General features: G+C 32.0%; 1 pseudogene across 1 annotated transcript; it reads left to right on the top strand.

The window, feature by feature from the left end:
- Positions 1-8,967: 8,967 nt before the first annotated feature.
- Positions 8,968-10,738, top strand: LOC120089867 (UDP-glycosyltransferase 73C11 pseudogene; annotated as a pseudogene). The gene has a single exon (XR_016524249.1). The product of XR_016524249.1 is annotated as a UDP-glycosyltransferase 73C11 pseudogene (transcript).
- Positions 10,739-12,916: the final 2,178 nt, after the last annotated feature.

Here is a 12,916-nt window from a genome sequence, read left to right on the forward strand (position 1 = left end):
TGAAATTTTATTAATTTCACAAAATTAATTTAATAATTAATTTTCTAATAAAATTAATAAATTAATTAAAAATTTTAATTAGTCTTATTAATTTAATATCAAATATTAAATTAATTTGTCACAAATTCCATTACCATGAATCTTTATTCATGAATTTAATATTCAAATCATATTTAAATAGTAATCGATTCTCCAATTCCGTTTAGTTCCATTATTAAACGTGTAATTATATCACATATAATTACTAATTTCCTTAATTCTAATTTGAACATTTCAAATTAACTTATCACGCTACTCTAAGATTAATCCATTTGTGAGCTAGTAAGGGGACCTGGTGGACCTACAGATAATGGACTCCAACGATCTGAGATTAATTGGTTAAACTCTTTACACCAAATTAACCCTCATTCGTTAACTACTAGGTCACTCCACTAAAGCCCATAGTTGTACTCCCCTCACTGTAGATATATTGTGTCTACTCGATATAACCATGATTAGTAAGTTAATCCTTCACAAGTTGTTCGTAATAACGATTGGGTCAAAATGTTGTTTTACTCTCAAGATTACCTTTTATTCCTTATGTCCCACTGATCCTCTAATAAACAATTGGTTTGTGATCCGATCATCAAACCGAGTCCCTCTCGGGCCAATGAAATGGTGGGGTCCCTTGTTTAAGACTTGGAGTCAGTACTTAAGGGAACAACCTCTCTACTATCCTTGAAAACGGGTAGGAGTGAATTCCATCTTGCATCCTATGTCACCAGCTATCTACCCAGTCTTATCCCTGAAATCGGAGGCTTATTGAGCCAACGCTGTAAGCCAACCTTCACCCATGCAAATCTAAGGATAATCCTGAATAAACAAGAGTTCATAGTTAGCTCAGGATTTAGGATAAGTTACCTAGGTCATCGTTGTGAAATAGTCACTCTTAAACAATAAACAATATTATAAAGTAAGAGTGACTTATTTCGTGGTCCGATTTTATGCAAACTCATTGCACAGGACACCCCCACTCCTCATGTCATCACATGTATGAATTAGGATCACTTCGTCTGTAGCACTTTACAACTCCTTGTAACAACTACAGAGTGGGCCGCATCCAATAGTGTTACCAGAATAAGACATCCAATCTTATTCATATACTATAGACCATTTTGACTATTTACTTGAATCTGATCCACTTTTATGTTTCCACATAAAGTTAAGTACTCATGTAGTAGTCGTGGATCTTTTAATTTATTGGATTTATTTATAAAACAAAATAAACAATTCTTATATTCAATAACAACTTATTGAATTTTCAAACTAAGTTTAGTGTTTACAAACCACGAGTTTTAGGACATAAAACCCAATAGAATGACCCTCTTTTGTGTGTTTTTTACTCCGAACTTGCCTCGAACATGCCCCAAATACACTTTTTTCCCAATCTCGTTAGCAACACTAATTCTTTCGATCAATGTAGGCTTACAGACTTGAAGTGAAAAATAAATGTCCAAAAAAATACAATGGGCCCTTACATTTTAATCACATTAAAAGTAATCTAAGTGCCAAAATTGAAAACATCCAATCTTGCAAACCTTCATTCAAAATACATATTTAAAAATTAAAAAAAAAAATTCACCTTTAAACTAATTTTAGTTTAATAATATGAATAACGAAAATACAAGAAATTTGCTCTGATACTAATTGAAATGATCAAATCCCAAGCAAAAGCGTGTGAACACCTTGCGCATCCCGAAAATCGATTTTTGAGAGATTGATTTGGAGAGAGTAGAGAAGATTTTCTTTTGGTGGATGAATTAAAATTCACCAAATGAATTCATGCCACAAAAAGGCCATAAAGAAGAATTTGTATGGAGAAGGGTTAACCCTTTCTCCAAGTTTTTCTCAATTTACCCTTGTGCTCAATTAATTAAATAACATTTTTTTAATCAATTAGCATATTAATTAAATAATCGTCTATACATCAAATCTAATGTAACGTATATATTTAATTAACATAAATAAACATCATATGTTTATGTGTATTACCTCTCTATTAATTTAATCGATAAATTATTTATGAATCTAACACTTGAATTAAATATCTGAATCTCATTCAAATATCTCTCCAACTTAATTTAAATTATAGATCACATCCATAATCAATTACATATTAATCACGTTAATATACAATTTCCTCAATTTGATTTGAAAAATTCAAATCTAATATCTTTTAGTGAGCTAACAAAAGGACCTGGTGGACCTGCAGATCAGAAGCTCCAATGATATGAGATTAATTGGCTAAAGTCATTAACGAAATTAATCAATATTCATTAATTGTGGGTACACTCCACTAAAGACCCACACTTGCACTCTTCTCACTAAAAATATATTTCTGTGTCTGTGGATATAGACTAATAACAACAAGTTAGTTCTTCACGATTGTTCGTGACACCAACTGGATTAAATTACCATTTTACTCTTGGGTTACCTCTGACTTCTTAAGTACCAGTGCTTCTTTAATGAACAATTGGGAAGGAGTGAATTCTATGTCATATTATTATGCTTTCAGCTCACCACTCGGTCTTGTCCCCAAAATGGTAGGCATATTGAGTCGGCAAACTAGCCATTCACACCCATACAAATCAAAGAACATTCCCTCATGAACAAGAGTTCATAATACACTCAGGATTAAGACTAAGCTGTCTAGGTCATCCAATTGAAATAGGAACCTAACTAGTTAAAGGTGTTACATCTAGTGGTTACTATTTCGCGGTTCGATCTTATGCAGACTCATTGCATAGAATATCTCGCTCGCATGTTACCTACATGAACGTGTTGGATCATTGTGTTTGTATCAAATACAAAGTGGACCGTATCCATAGTGTCACAAGGTTAAGGTACCAAGTTTTATCCCTATACTGTATATAGACTCTTTAAGTTGTATCTTGAACATTGATCTCTATATATCTCCGCGACTCATAAGACAGCCATGGATGTTAGTTTATTGAATTTAAGGTTAAAATAGAATATAACACAATCAACAACATTTATTGAATTAATATCGATAACTCTTTATTGATGATGATCAATTAATAACATTTACTATCTACAAATTTTAGGGCGTAAAACCCAATATTTGAGTAACCATAGTATTAACTAACATAATAACCATATTAGAAGATGACATCCTTGAAAAGAAAAATTCATATGGTTGTTCTAATGCACTATGATCGGATTTATTTCATATTTGACAAAAAAAAAAAGAAAAAAAAATCGGCAAGTTTGTTGAAAAATTGAATTAAAAGAATTGTTGGACCCAAAATTGGCCCAAAATACTAAGCTGAGATTGAATTGGCCCATTTGTCTGCTAGGGCCAACAAAAGTAAGAGGAATATTTGACCCCTTAGGAACAAAATTGGGGTAGAAACCTAAGAAGCACAAATACTTCATGTGATATGTATCTGACACGCGGTTTGACGTATATATTTTTATACATATTTTTTAAAGAAAAAAGACAAGTAACTCATCTAATCTTTCCCAATTTAAAATTAGACATCCTATTTAAAAAGCTCACTACTCGAGTGCAAAACTAAAAGAAAAAAATAATAAATAACGAACCAAACCCTATACTAGAATCATCTAATCTCCATCTTCACATTTGAGTCCCCACAAAGTCCACCAAAATATAAACCATTTGGATATCTTCAACAATAAGTTCTTCGTTTATCTTCATACTTCTCTCTCTAATCTTCTTCTTCTTCTTTGCAATATGAGTCACTTTTCTATTGCATTTTATTAACTATTGTACTTCAACATCTTAGATGTTGCTTTTTTTTTTTTTTATCGTATTTCAGTATTTGTATTCTATTTGTGCTAATGCTATTAACTTATATGCTAAATTAATCTATATCTTATATTTTTTAACGAAAAAAATGTATATTCAACGTATCAGTATCTTAGTTTTTAGAAATATATATATATATATTAAAAAAATATATAAAAAAATGGCGTATCCTTAGATATATATGTATCTTAGTTTTTTAGAAATTAACGAATCGCCGTATCCGATCGTATCCATATCGTATAGCTGTATCTGTGTTTGTGTTTTATAAGTAGAAACCATATTTTTATTATTATTCCTTCCTCTCCCACGATTGAAACAGCCTTCGCCTCTGATTTGGGAAGAACTACCTCCACGATTGAAGGCCTGCAGGAGGCAACCATGGCCATGGGTACCGGCTCCGATGCCATTTGGTGAAAACTAATAGCTTTAGCTTTCGCAACGAGGAGAACTTCCAGCTCCACAAGCGTCAATTTTGTATCCAGAGTTTAAATGGATGTCTGAAAAGCGTTAAACTCGACCGGTAAGCCGTTAAGGATGTGCAAGAAGGTTTTCTCATCGCCGACTTGGATGCCGGCAACAGTAAGATGATCGACCAAGGTTTTTGAAAACATTGCTCAACTATTTATGTGGTTTCCTTTTTCATTGTATAAAGTGCACATCTTAGCTCGAGGATAGTGGATCGGGTTATAGAAGAATACCAAATTTCAAGATTGAGCTAACGTTCATGGGCAGTGGTGGCGGAGTTGATGTGCCAACAGGCATAGGGGGAGAGAGCAATGTTGATTAGGATAATGAAAACTTGATCTCTATAATCCCATTAAAGGTAGGCTGGGTTAATTTCAGTGAATGTAGTGGAAGGTGATGAAAAAAAATCAAAGTTACTTTGATATCACGGTTGAAAAATGAAAACGATGGAAAGAATAAATGTTTGTGGAAACAAATCAATACTTCAATATTTGTCAAAGAAAGAGAAGGAAAAAGAAAATGAGACTGAAATTCAAATTTTTTATTGAAGTAGGAAAAAATTACAAAATTGTAATACTCAAAATGTAAATACAAAATTGTGATACTCAAAATGTGGTACATAAAATTGTGATGCTTATTTTACCTGAGACATCATCCTTTTATAGAAATAAAGGGTAAACTTAATAACTAACAAATTAAAGACATATTAAAAACATAAAATTAATAACTTAAAGTTAAAATCTGAAAAATAAATTAAATAATAAAGTAGATAACTTCAACCATTAAATTTTGAAATTAAAGGTGAAAAAGAAAAAACTCATAATTTAATACTTCTCCTTGAGGTTTTTCTTTGTCACAACCAACTTTTTGTGTGGAAACATAAGTTGTCTATGTGTAGCTTTTGTGAGAATGTCATGAGTTGTTCAATGATTTTGTTCTTTCTCTTTCTTTGTCTACTTTTATCGATAAATAAAATCTTGATATTGATGTGTCTTGTTCTACCATCTTATACCAAATTGAAGACACTAACAACCAAAATCAAGTCTTTCATTTAGATAAGATAGATTGTACATCTTCCCTTCTTGAAAATTGTTGCAAATCTGATCAATAAAAGTAAATTTGAAAATATTATCAACCATGTTAGAAGAAGGCAAAATTTTCAAAATTTCATTGTCTTCATGTCCAAAGCACTAATGCCACATTTTGCTTTCTTCTACTTTAACATTAAAAGTATGATGAAATAGTGAGTCACCACATAAAACAAATGCATATTCAACCATTTTGACCCTTGTAATCTCTACTCCTTGAGGGTCATAAATGATACCAACTTGATCTTTGAAAAACACATCAAATTTGTTATGCAACTATTGAGCAATACTATACAAGTTTTGAGATAACTTCAGAACATATAAAACATTGGATAATTTATGTTCACCTTGCTTAGTATGCATGACAACAGTACCTTTGCCTTCAACTAGTACTGTCTCGTCCGGTCTAAGAACCACCTTGGACATGTCTAAGAACCACCTTAGACTGTATAGATCTATCAATCTATCTAAAAAGATTTACATCTTTACCTATATGCGAAGTGCATCCGTTGTCAATAAGGCACAAAGTTGACATTTTGTCATCAAAGTGAGATACCATAAAAAAAAAATAAAAAAAAACTATTTCTTCATTGTCATCTATGGAATTTGCTTGTTGTTGGGAATTTTGGATTTGCTTTTATCTATTATAACAAAAATTCTCCATATGACCGTCCTTGTTGCAATAATTGCAATGGTAGACTTGCTTGTTTTTTAACCAATAACTCTTTTCAGCATGGTTAGTCTTTATACAAAAACAACAAAGATGAAATTTATCTTTCCCGACGCTCCTTATTTTTCTATATTCACATGATTTTTAGTTGCATGTCTATCATCTTCTCCAACAAGTTTCTTTTCATGGAATGTGCCCTTAATTGCTCTTCATTATGCATAGTACCCCTTTGTTCATGGGCTTGTAATTTGCTAATTAATTAAGCTATAGAGAGATTTGTTAGATCACAAGACTTATCTATGGCTGGAACACTAACCATTACTTTTAAAACGACTCTTTGATCTGGAAAATTTTTACCAGTTAGTCTTATTTGGTTTATAATAGTCATCACTTAGTATCTAAGTCCTTCATTGTTAGCATTATCTCAAACTCTCTCTTGAGAGTCAACAAGAGTTTGACAATTTTTATCCTTGCACTTTTGTCCTTTTACAATCAATAATCCTAAAAATATAAGATTAAATAAAGCAGCATGAATCACGAATAAAGCTTTGGGCTTATTTAATTTCTTTTCTAGTCTGATCTGATTCAATGTTAGATTTTCGCCCAATGTTCGAGGATCGACATCATTTAAAACTGATTCCCAAAGGCCAAGTGCCTTGAGATAAGATTGCATTAACAACCCGAAACGGATAGTTTCACCACTAAAATGTGGAGGAGAGGAAATACCGCTAAATGTGGAGGAGAGGAAACACCGAAATTGGAAGACATTTTTCAAATTAAAAAAATCACTCTCAAACAAAATCACAAGCCTTTAAATCTAAGGCTCTTATACCATTGTTGAAAAAAATCAAAGCATCTTTGATACCACTATTAAAAAATTAGAGTAACTCTCCGTTGAGAAAATGAAATTGATGGAAAAAATAAATGTTGCAGAAGCAAATCAATCTCAATGTTTGTTAAACAGAGAAGAAAAAAGAATGAGAATGAAATTCAAATTTCTTATTGAAGTAGGAAAAAAATTGGTGATACACAAAATTATGGTACTCAAAATGTGATGCATAAAATTGTGATAATTATTTTACCTGAGATATTTTGATAGGAACAAAGGATAAACTTAATAACTTACCAATTAAAGGTATATTAAAAGCATAAACTTAATAACTTAAAATTAAAAATGAATCCAAAACTTGAAAAATAAATTAAATAATAAAGTAAATGACTTCGAACATTAAATTTTGAAACTAAAGGTGAAAAAGAAAAAACTCATAATTCAACGTAAGGGAACGAACAAGGCATAGGCACGAAGTGAAATTTGATACCTCTATTGAATGTAATTGGTGGAATCGAGATGAATAGTAACTAGATCGTAAATATTTCAGAAGAGATTAGAAGTTTGAGGAGTCGAGACAACTGTATTGGATTGAGCTGAAGAATAAGCCATTAATTATTAAATATAACTAGAAAAATATTTAGGTGATCTTCGATAACATCTATCTTTATGAATCATAACAAATTGTCCAATTTTTACTTCTCACGTGATTGATTTTACTTTTTTCTTCGTTTGAAACATTTTAATATTTCTTTTGATATGAATAGTTAGAACAGATGTATAAAGATTGATGCATCCCCGTATAAATATATTATTAAACTTAAATAATATATCTATATTTAGTAATTAATTCAAATTAATAGTAATTTATTAAGCTAAATAATGGATATTAATTTATTAATTAATCATGATATATTTTTACTATTCAGGTCTCAAACATAAAAATTCCACAAACATAAAGGATATTAGAAAATCCATATGAGTTTTAAAGTTGATAATAATATTTTAGGTTTTCAAAGTGAAAGGAAAGAAATAAAGATATTATTAAATGTCTGTTTGAAATTGTAAAATTTGTGAAACAAACCGCCATTTTGAAACACAGTGTAGTAAGTGTATTATTTGTTTGTTTAAATTTTATCAACTACAGCTGAAAATGTTGAAGGCTAAAATTTGTTATTTTGTTTTATGAGTTTGTTATTGTTTATTGAAAAAGATATAGTTTGTTAGCTAAATTTTAGGAGTAGACTATATTTTCTTTTAAATGTATTTTTTTTGTTCAATTTAAACTAGCAACAGTACTTTGGTCCATAATTATAATTTACAAAAATATATATGATTTTTACATTTAGCGATTGGAATTTAGCAATTTGTCTTGTTGCTCTAGATTCAAAATCAACTATTTTCAACACCACAATTTGGACCTTGAACTATCAAAGATGCCTAATTTAATGGATTTGTCTCATACCGTTTCTAGTTTTTGTTAGTCTTTCTTACACAACATGTCGAGCTTCTTTATATATCGACATGTTGAATAATATTTTTGTCAATTTTTGTATGATATAATAAAAAAATTGTCTACCACTACTTTAGGTTGATGTCCTTGTTTTGATATTTTGGTAATAACAAAACTGTCAAAAGAGTCCAAAAGTTAAAAGAATACAAGCACAACCTTCTAGAACACCACTAATCTATGAAGCAAAAATATTTCATGTGAGGCAAAAAATCCGTATCAGACACGTATCAAATATCGATACTTTCACATACTTCTCAGATACGTATCTGACAAGCTATTTGATATATCTATTTTTACGTTTATTTTTTTTAAAGAAAAAAGACAAACAACATATCTAATATTTTTCAATCTAAAACTAAGAATCTATTTTTTTTAAGCAAGAGAATATGTATCTTCGATGTATAAGTATCTTTGTTTTTTTAGAAATATATTAAAATAATATATAAAAAATGTCATATCTTTCCACGTATCTATATCTTAATTTTTTAGAAATTGACAAATAGTTATATCCACAAAACCGCCAATTGTCCAATAAAACTTATAACACTCGTTTTCCGATTTCCTTTGTAGCATCATTTTCACACAAAAAACAACAATAACAATGGCAATGAAAAAAACTCAAAACTAAAATAATGGAACCACAGAATCCCAATCCCAATAATACCAAGTTGCTGATGCAGAATCTTCTTTTCTTCCCATAAAAAACCCAATCCTGAAATCCTCTGTTCCTTCTACTTCTATACCACATTCCCATGGCTTCCAATCCTCACTTTCTTCTCTTCCCTTTCATGGCACAAGGCCACATGATCCCCATGATCGACCTCGCCAAGCTTCTCGCCTACCGTGGCGCCATTGTCACCATCTTCACCACCCCCCTCAATGCCGCTCGCTACCACTCTGTTTTAGCTCGTGCCATTGACTCTGGCTTGCAAATCCATGTCGCTGAACTCCCATTTCCTTGCAACATAGCCGGGCTGCCTGAAGGCTGCGAGAATTTCGACTTGCTACCATCATTTCATTCCGTCTCCACCTTCTTCAGAGCCACATATCTCCTTTACGACCCATCGGATGAACTGATGCAGCAACTCTGCCCCCGACCTACCGCCATTATTTCTGATGTCTGCCTTCCTTGGACTTTACGCCTTGCTCAGAAACACAATATTCCCAGGCTTGTTTTCTACAGTTTGAGTTGCTTCTATTTTCTGTGTATGCAGAGTTTAGAAACGAAGGAGACCCTTATTCGTTTCATCTCTGATTCCCAATTTGTAACTTTAGTCGATCAATTCAAATTTCGCAAGGCGCAGCTACCGAAATTCATCAGTGAAGATATGGTGGCTTTTCTTAAGGAAATAAACGAAGCTGATAGGATGTCATACGGCGTAATTTTAAATACATTTGAGGAGCTAGAGCATAAGTATCTTGCGGAGTATAAGAAGACGAGAGAATCTCCGGACAGATTGTGGTGTGTTGGCCCTGTTTCGCTTTGTAACGACAACAAACTCGACAGAGCTGAAAGAGGAAACAGAGCATCAATTGATGAACACGAATGCACCAAATGGCTAGACGAGCAGGACTCATGTTCGGTGGTTTATGTTTCATTGGGAAGCTTGTGTAATTTGGTGACGGCGCAACTCATAGAGCTTGGATTGGGGTTGGAGGCAGCAAACAAGCCATTCATTTGGGTCATACGAAAAGGAAATTTAACAGAGGAGTTACTGAAATGGCTGGACGAGTATGATTTTGAGGGGAAGATCAAAGGGAGAGGCGTTTTGATTCGTGGGTGGGCGCCCCAAGTTTTGATACTTTCACACTCTGCAATTGGGTGTTTTTTGACGCACTGTGGTTGGAATTCGAGCATCGAAGGGATAGCGGCAGGGGTTCCGATGATCACTTGGCCTCTTTTTGCAGATCAAATATTCAACCAGACGTTGATTGTGGAGATTCTCAGAATCGGCGTAGGTGTAGGGGTAGAAACGGGTGTGCACTGGGGAGAGGAAGAGGAGAAAGGGGTGGTGGTGAAGAGAGAAAAGGTGAGGGAAGCCATTGAAATGATGTTGGAAGGAGATAACAGAGAAGAGATGAAGCAGAGATGCAGAGAGCTGGCGAAGATGGCAAAGATGGCGGTAGAAGAAGGCGGCTCCTCCCACCGGAATCTCACATGCCTAATTCAAGATAATCGAAATTTGCTAAAATTGAACACAAACTCAGAAGTTTAAATTATTTCAAATTTAATTATCTGCTGTAGATGTATGCATTTACATTGCATGATGTGTTTTTTATATAGTTATAAGCTCCTAACAAATTCGACAATGTGATTCTATAATATACATACCGGTCCGATCAATCTGATTGTATTTAAAAATTAGGGCAATGTGATTTTATAAATTTTGTAACCAACAAAAACAATTTGACTTTGAAGTTAAAGATGATATTAGGTGATGCCATTACTTTATAGATACAATAACAATATGAGAATTATGAATCTGTCATTATTATTGTTATTGTTACAAATATCGTTACCATTTAATTATTAAAAGTATGATAACAGTAACGATAAGAATGCATTAGTACTAGATAATGTAAAGTAAACAACCTTAATCGTTATCAAATTATGTTTGCAAAATGTTTAAATAAATGTGATCAAAAGTAATCCAAAGTAATTGAAACCTATTACGATTGATCTATTAATGGAATCTCATTACAATTACACCAATTCTGATTATAAATTGGTAAACGTGGCCGAAAATGAAAAGCCAGAATGTCTATTAATTAGTGGCTCAAGTGGCTTGTCATTTATGGAAGGTTAAATTATACCAAATATCTCTAATCTTTGAAATGCTTTAAAAGGTACTCTTAGATAGTTTAGAGTTGAATAAGATGAAAATTGACCTGATAACTTATATGTAAAAAATTGATTATATAGATAAATGGTTATATATATAAATGGTTTTAACAATAGTGGTTGAGATGAAATAAATGGTAACAACATGTTCTTAAGTATCAATTGATGGAGTTAGGAACATACAAGCGGAAGCAATTCAAATCTTAAGCAATCTGAGTACATTAATTTTAAGGATCAAGCATATTTGTTTCAAAAAAAAAAAAAAAAAACTCAGTTTGATGAACAAACCTTAGTGTAGCTCGAAATTGAAGCAATCCTTTGGTTTTTTTTTTTTTTTAAATCAAGAACACTTCGTGGAGTACCACTAAATTCTTTCCTGACCTTAGGACAGATTGTGGAATCTAAATCTATGTTGAATTTTGCAAGAAAAATAGAGTTGGAGATAATTTGGTTCTAAATAATTTGGAGAGGAAAAATACAACTTCAAAAGCCAAATTTTTCCAACCAAATTCTCAGCAATCTTTCCTCTATTTAAAGAGGAAATCATGTTCAATTCACCCCAAAGTGACACCAAATAAAAGATTATAAAGTGAGAATTGAGAGGGAAGAACTCACTAACACTTGTTTTACTTAATTTTGAATTTCAAAAATTCAAAATTTAAATGAATTTTTATCAAATTAATTCAAACAATTAATTTTAAGTAAAATTAATTTTAAAACCAATTTTAAATAAAATAATTCTAATAATTAATAAAAATAATTTAATATCAAATATTAAATTAATTACTAACACTAATTCTGATAATGAATCCCTATTCACGTGTAATATTCAAATCATATTTAAATATTTTCAACTCTCCATATGTTCAATTCATAACTAAACAATGAGTCGTTAATTATATCACATATAATTAACACTTATTTCCTTAAGCCGAATTTGAACGATTCAAATTCTCTCATCACACTATTCTAAGGTTTAGTCCGATATGAGCTAGTAGAGGGACGTAATGGACCTACATATCATGAGCTCCAACGATCCAAGATTAACCGACTAAATTCTTTAACCTAGTTAACCAACATTTGTTAACTACCAGGATACTCCACTATAGCCCAGTAGTTGTACTCTCCTCACGATAGATATATTTATGTCCACTCGATACAACCATGATTAGTAAGTCGACCCTTCACATGTTGTTCGTAATACAACTGGATAAAAAATTATTGTTTTATCCTTGTAGTTATATCTTGTTCCTTAAGTCTCACTGATTCTCTAATGAACAATTAGTTTATGGTCCAACCACCAAACAAAGTCCTTCTTGGGCCAATGAGAGGGTGGACCCCTTGTTCAAAACCCTGAGTCAACATTTAAGAGAACAACTTATTTACTATCCTTAGAATCAGGTAGGAGCGAATTCCATCTTGCAGAACTATATCCCTAGCTATCTACCCAATCTTATCCCTAAAATTAAGGGCTTATTGAGTCATCGAACTTGTAGGAACTCCTTTACAAGGAGATCCATGAGTGGAAGCAGATCATCCAAATTCCATTTTGATTAAAAAAAAAAAACATTTACAGTAAACACAAACAGATTATGCATTTTAACAGAAATTACAACATGCTTTCAAATTAGAAAATGAGTTCAGAGATTATTCCTTTGAAGAACACTTCTTCACGTAAAA

This window comes from Benincasa hispida, chromosome 11 (genome assembly GCF_027475165.1).
Source record: "Benincasa hispida cultivar pf3 chromosome 11, pf3_genome.v1.1, whole genome shotgun sequence".
Taxonomy (NCBI): Eukaryota; Viridiplantae; Streptophyta; class Magnoliopsida; order Cucurbitales; family Cucurbitaceae; genus Benincasa; species Benincasa hispida.